This window comes from Haliotis rubra, unplaced genomic scaffold, assembly GCF_003918875.1.
Source record: "Haliotis rubra isolate DU_JTF1 unplaced genomic scaffold, ASM391887v1 Scf77, whole genome shotgun sequence".
Classification (NCBI taxonomy): domain Eukaryota; kingdom Metazoa; phylum Mollusca; class Gastropoda; order Lepetellida; family Haliotidae; genus Haliotis; species Haliotis rubra.
In genome coordinates, this window is record NW_025767490.1 from 1164316 (window position 1) to 1172111 (window position 7796).

General features: G+C 41.3%; 1 long non-coding RNA gene across 1 annotated transcript; it reads right to left on the reverse strand.

Moving 5' to 3' along the window:
* Positions 1–4222: 4222 nt before the first annotated feature.
* On the reverse strand, positions 4223–7353 carry LOC124260554. The gene is made up of 3 exons (XR_006894122.1): positions 7245–7353; positions 7161–7163; positions 4223–4236 (listed from the first exon to the last, which is right to left on the reverse strand). It is a non-coding gene; the product is annotated as an uncharacterized LOC124260554 (long non-coding RNA).
* Between the last annotated feature and the right edge of the window lie 443 nt (positions 7354–7796).

Here is a 7796-nt window from a genome sequence, read left to right on the forward strand (position 1 = left end):
ATCTCTCCTCAGTAAAGTCCCTTTTCTACGTTTCCTATCTCCCTACCACTGAGACTGTAGTTAGGCCGAACTTAGTTTAACAGATATTTCACACTTTCATATATTAACTACATAAGTTGTAGTTATAAATACGAAAAACACAGGTTTTGTTCTATTTCCGACAGTACTTTAGAACCATGATAAAGCTCATGTTTCATAAAGTAAAACATTTTGAAAACTTTGACCATAATCATCCCGAATTCCTTTTTGCGCTTGAGTATGAACGTACATATATACGGTGTGAATAATGTGTAAATCCTCGAAGGGAAATTGGTTTTCAAAATTAAAGGACCAACGAAAACATCCTGTCAACTTTAGGGGATGATGCTCCTTCCATTGCCGTTCTTTAGATGCAGACAGGGAAGGGAGAAACTCAGATATGTTCCAATATCAGGAAGCTGTTGCCACCTCTGGGAATGGTGACAAATAAATGACATGATGGATGATCGACCACAATGTCAGATTGCTGAAACAGTAGGCATCACTCATGAGAGAGTTGAGAACACTCTGAGGGACGAAGGGGACATCACACTGGTGATACATCTAAGTATCATCACACTGGTGATACATATAAGTATCGTCACACTGGTGATACATCTAAGTATCGTCACACTGGTGATACATCTAAGTATCGTCACACTGGTGATACATCTAAGTATCGTCACACTGGTGATACATCTAAGTATCGTCACACTGGTGATACATCTAAGTATCGTCACACTGGTGTCATGGTGACATCTAAGTATCGTCACACTGGTGATACATCTAAGTATCATCACACTGGTGATACATCTAAGTATCATCACACTGGTGATACATCTAAGTATCATCACACTGGTGATACATCTAAGTATCATCACACTGGTGATACATCTAAGTATCATCACACTGGTTCTGTGGATGCTGACTCCAATGCTTCAGTGTCATCATCTCCGTGAGGATTCATTTTGAATAGAACCAAGCTGAGGTTTCGAACGAAGATGTGTCTTGGGTTCATCACTATCAGCCAGAGGCTAAACAACAGACAGAACTGTAGAAACAACTAAAGTCTTTTCCACCAAAGAAATACCTAAGGCTAACCTCGTAGATAGCATTAAAAGTGTGTTGTTCAACCAGGACACTTGTGTCTTTGTCACCATCATTCTCTTCCCACAGAGGTTACTTGTCATATCTTCCTACGAACCTCTGTTCTAATACGGCCATATTTCCCGGTTCTCGTAAAATCCCCTAGCGGCCAAAAATGGCAACACAATTACATCGACATCTTAGATCCAACTTGACTAATGCAAGCAAATGTAGGGCCACAAATATTCCTCCTCTGCCGGAGACTTGTGTTGATGTGACACACAAGACATTTAATGGCTAGCTTGTCCGTTGTCAACGAGGGCGATGGAGACGCCATTGATCCGCTATTACATGACTGAGTTCTGTCTAGAAATAACGTTTGCGGATCGCGCAGGGGAAGAGATTCTAGTTTTCCCGAAGCATACGGAAATTACCGAGACCTTGCGAATGATCACTTTTGAAACAACGCTGCTGATTGCACAACTAAATCTGATTGCAACCAATCACGAATCCTGACCACTCGCACCATGAAAGGGTCGTATTAGAACAGAGGTTCGTAGGAAGATATGATAAGTAACCTCTGTGGGAAGAGAATGTGTCACCATGGGTGCAATAGATAACTGTGGCATACGGTAGATCATCGGTACTGGTCATTAATAATAATAATAATAATTGTCATTGTCTAGTATCGTAGTTGTATGATGTCCTAGAGTCTCACTAGAAGCTCGGGATCATTTATCAATATTGCTGAGTCAACAACAGAACACATATTTGGGCCGAGGACTAATAACTACCCCCCTCTTCCTTCATCACTTGATTGTCGGGTTTGTTCACAGGATGCTGTCACTTGGCAGCGGTACTGCTGTGCAGCGTTAGAAGACTACTGCTTATGTTTATATGAGAGTTGAGTGAGTGATGGACAGTACCGACAGAGCAGGAAATACATAGCCATCGATTGCCTGGTGTCATCACTGATTTTCAGAGGTATGTTCATATAATGTTCATCGCCATTGTGGACCTTTTACCTTTCGGAGGATGACAGGCATTGGTTATTGATTAGTGGTAATGCTGAACAAAATATACTTTACCACCTCGACTGAGAAGTATCAATTCAGTGGTGAAGAGTGTAGATACGGTGGAACGACAGGGTGTAAAACATTTCTCAACTATGTAATGAAGGCACTTTATTTAAGTAACTACTTCTATAACGAGCCCGCCTATTATGAACGTCCCTGCAAATTTATTTCTGTTTTAGTGGAAATACGTATATCGAACAAAGGTTGAAACGAACTAACGCTATTAAGTGGTCCTTTGAGTTCGTTATAACAGTTGCTTAATGTATTCAAAATATTATTAAATGTTAAAAATATATATTATTTTAAATTTATGAACATTGTCCGCGTGCACCCGATCTACCACAATCTGGTTTCCACCTTTACAAAATATGAAGAACGACCTGCCTGACTGGCATTGCTCAAAACCTGATGACGCTACTTCTGTTGACTTTTTACACCAGCAGCAGGAGCCAAAAGCCATCAGTGAGGTTTCCAGGAACCGGCATTTAAGAATCTCTTGCAGAAGTGGGCAGACATCGGAGGGGACCATATTTTACATATTTAGCAACGAAGTCCATAGACATCATCCATTATCGTTGATCTGAATTCCTCATGGTGTTTCTCTTCACAGTAGGAATATTTCAGGATGGTAGCAGCAATAAATTTTACAATTAGGTAATAAGATTATAATTGATCAGTCACGCAGTTATTGATATTGCTCGGGGTCGCATTTGCATCGTATCGGTCCAAATTGGCACCGTAATATATACAGTGTACATTAAATGCACATTTGTGCACGTCTGATTTCTGTATCTGATTACGAAGTAGTCCCACTTCACGTGTCACACCTAAGTGGGTCAAAATTTGAGAAATTGTTAATTAGACACCTGGGCGCAGCACGCTGGAGTTAAACATGTACTAATGGCGACGCCGACTGTGTCAGTAATTGATTTCATTCACGACGTATAGTCATTACGTAAGGTATATGTTCAGCAGACCAAGCCACGTCATCGACACAATATGCACAGGCAGATAAGAAGCGAAGAACGGTGTAAAGGTTACAACCTATTTACCCTCATCCTGATATTGATATTAATGACTGTGGTTTGGTCTACGCTGCCTTTAGCAATTGTTCAGCAAACCAAACCTCGAACTTTGTCGTGACGAGCGAACGCGGTGACCACTAGGCTATCATACTGTCTCTTTATCAACAATATTCTGATACGTCGATCTCTTTACTGACATTTGTTTCATGAGGCCGTCGCAAGACGTTTACACGACGCCGTCGCATGCATGACGTTTCCATGACGCCGTCTCATGGCGTTTACATGACGCTGTCGCATGCATGACGTTTCCATGGCACCACCGCATGACGTTTACATAACGCCGTCGCATGCATGACGGTCGCATGACGTTTACATGACGTCGTCGCAAGACGTTTACATGACGCCGTCGCATGCATGACGGTCGCATGACGTTTACATGACGCCGTCGCATGACAGACTACAAGCAATAAAAGAATTTCATGCAAATTGTGTTGAATGGAGAGTACTGCCATTGAGCACATCTTGCTCTTCGATAACACCTGGTGTCATCACCTATTTTCAGTGGCCTCTTTCAATAGTATTTATGGCCTAATTTGCCCTTGGCGCTAAATGGAATCTGTCGGAAGACTGCTAGTTCTTTTGAATTGACGTTTTAAATTTCCCCTGAAGTTATTCATGGATTAACAGGTGTACGTTTAAACATATATTGTTTAAAAACCCTACAAGGGGCAAAAGATACCGCTTTTAGCAATGTTCTAGTAATATCAATGCGGGAGACACCAGAAATGGGTTTCACACATTGTGGGGAATCGAACACGGATCTTCGACGCAACGAATTAACGCTTAAACACTAGGCCACCCCACTCCCTAGCGGCGCCTCGGACAACTGAGCCGCGATACCATACATATCCTGACAATATGGGTGCGTTACGATTCGTATTCCGATACAGGGGCCCGATCCACAAAGCGTTCGTAACGTTACGAGCTGTCGTAACTCTATAGTTTATCATAGTATTATGAATATCGTAGCGCTACGAACGCTTTGTGGATCGGGACCCTGTAATTTTATATCATACGTCCATATTCTTTTCATTTTTGCTGGTGAATCACAACGCTGATTGTTTTGTTTTCATTTCGCCAAAGGTGTATTTAAACTACATGTTTCGTTCTTTTGTTTAGATTTGCTATTTCAATATTTCTTAAGGATCAATGTGTCCAGATAGTAGGTTACACTGACGTTTGGATAAGTTCCTTTAGTACAGTTAATGATGACAGATTGATACTATGAAAACTATATGGTGTTGCTATACTTTATATCCACATATACTGGACAAAAGTAGTTAGGGATAAATGAAAATTATGAAATTATGAATAATGATCTATTTATTCATTGACACACTGATAAAATATCTGTCATGAAAATACTAATATCCCTAACTTATTTTGTCCAGTATACATGCACGCGCGCACGCACGCACACACACACACACACACACACACACACATTCACCTATATTTACATATGTATTCTATTGAGAACCTCTTATGGGGGGGTATATAAATGTGTGAAGCCCATTTCTGGTGTCCCTCGCCGTGATATTGCTGGAATATTGCTAAAAACGGCGTAAAACCATACTCAGTCAGTCAGTCAGTATCGGGGTACAGTGTTATATATATTGCCCTATCGTTACAACGCTAGCTGTCACGTCTCCTCTAAGTAGAGTTCACCACGGACCCGGTATCCCTGTGGGGCTCCCTGTGGGGCTCCCTGTGTCCCCCAAATCTTGAGATCGTTCTACCTGGAACACCAAACGCTCCGTATCTGTAACAGGTGGAAGCCCGTCATCGAGGGTTGTTCATGCAGCTAAGTGAAGTGTTACCCACAGTGTTAAAAAGAACATGACCTACCCTTTGTTTCTCGCAATGAGAATCACATTTGCGCACAATCATTAAACAACGATTTGTTTCGACCTTCACATGACATTTGAGTCACATTTCCCTGCTTAGAGATAAACCCACTTGAAAATTGATTGTTTATCCGATTGCGTGTTCCGTTCTGCACGTATACCTTCTAATATCCCCTTTTAATATCCTGTAACGTAGATAATTCACAATACAATAATGTCGAATGTGCTCCTATGTCAAAATACGTTGGGGGTCTGGGTTAGAATTGGTCTTCAGAAACCCATGCTTGTTGTAAGAGATGACTAACAGGATCGGGTAGTCAGGCTCGCTGACTTGGTTGACATATGTCATCGTATCCCAATTGCGTACATGAATGTTCATGATGTTGGTCACTGGATTGTCTGGTCCAGACTCGATTATTGGCAGAATGCCGCCATATAGCGGCAATATTGCCGAGTCCGGCGTTAAGTAAAAATATTTAAAAACATTGGGATGAAATTATATCGTTTAATGCATTGCCATACATGCTTGGTAGGAATAGCAGATCAGAGTCGTTCAGTGGCCTCTCTAAATGCACACTGTATACCGTCCGAGTCAATCCCTATTGACCTACCCTTCTAAAGCGCCTCACGCCGCTGTGGAAAATGACGAGAAGCATCGAGTCTGTGTTGGAGTCCCAGGTCGACTTTTCAATGCTCATGGTTTTCGAGAAATGTCAAATACCTGCATCATGTCGAGTTATCCTCCCTACATGAGAGGAATCTCAGCACAGACACACGCGCACGTACGCACAGACACACGCACTCAGTCACTCAATTGTTACATCTTTTCACTATGGGCGTGATGAGCGTCAACAATATTATGGCCATTATGACTGTTACCTTTATTTATCATCAAGCTGTGAAACCACGCTTGCAAACTCACTCACTCACTCAACAACTACCTCACTCACTAAACACAAAGTCGAACATAGATAGTCATCTAAGCTTTTCATAATCCTAAGTAACTCAAAATTCTCAATCGAATAAAGGAATTTACATTAACGAACCTAGTTAAACTGACTATACTATGATTTAGTTAAATTCATTAAATATTGTAGAAATGTTATTAATAATGACTTTCGAAACATCAACGGTGGAGAGTATTTTCTTCGGCAATACTAATCACCTTTGCATCACACAATTTGCATCGAATCTATGATGACATCCTGTGTAAACTAAAGGTCCTTATTTTGTACCGATAACAAATGTTTTCTCTTTCTTCGTCTGAAACGTACCAGGGGATTTCAATTCGCTGGATTCCATAGTGTGTATGTTTGTAAAACCATTCCTCCAAACTTGACTCGTTTATGAGCCGGCAACAATAGTTTGACATTGCACTAACCCAAACTCCTTGACGTGAACGGGTTGTATTGTGCGAGTAAAAGGGGATTTCATTGCATCGGTCACACGAACCCGGAGGAGTCAGACCCCCTCTGACGATGTCAATGATTAGGTAGCGACTTCATGCCTGGGGGCAACACGGTGATAGTATGACAAGGAGCGCTTCTCCACTCTGTCACCCGAGACATGGGCTCTTATCTGTGGGGCGGGACTACTTCATTGGTGACGTCAAACATCAACGGCATTTACGTCCTCGGCATTCATGGCACAGGGTGTTGTTTTCCGTCACTTGAAGAAATATATCTGTAATATTTAAAAAATGTACTCATAAACAAACTCGACGCGTTCCGCATCCATAAGAAAGCTCTGCTAAAAGTCGATTACAGACTTGTGCATGGTATCGCCATAACTGTAATGATTGCGATAAGCTATCTTGACTCTATTTTAACGGTTGTTCCTGGAAAATAATATATTCATGCCAATAATGGTTGTCACCCCTTCATTTTTTTATTGGAGAGGGGTGTGGGGTGGGTGGGCTGGGCTGGGCTTTAGCAATGTTCTAGTAATATCAATGCGGGAGACACCAGAAATGGGTTTCACACATTGTGGGGAATCGAACACGGATCTTCGACGCAACGAATTAACGCTTAAACACTAGGCCACCCCACTCCCTAGCGGCGCCTCGGACAACTGAGCCGCGATACCATACATATCCTGACAATATGGGTGCGTTACGATTTGTATTCCGATACAGGGGCCCGATCCACAAAGCGTTCGTAACGTTACGAGCTGTCGTAACTCTGTAGTTTATCATAGTATTATGAATATCGTAGCGCTACGAACGCTTTGTGGATCGGGACCCTGTAATTTTATATCATACGTCCATATTCTTTTCATTTTTGCTGGTGAATCACAACGCTGATTGTTTTGTTTTCATTTCGCCAAAGGTGTATTTAAACTACATGTTTCGTTCTTTTGTTTAGATTTGCTATTTCAATATTTCTTAATGATCAATGTGTCCAGATCTTAAGTTACACTGACGTTTGGATAAGTTCCTTTAGTACAGTTAACGATGACAGATTGATACTATGAAAATATGTGGTGTTGCTAAACTTTATATCCACATATACTGGACAAAAATAGTTAGGGATATATGTAAATTTTGAAATTATGAATAATGATCTATTTATTCATTGATACACTGATAAAATATCAGTCATGAAAATGCTAATATCCATAACTTATTTTGTCCAGTATACATGCACGCGCGCACGCACGCACACACACACACACACGCACATTCA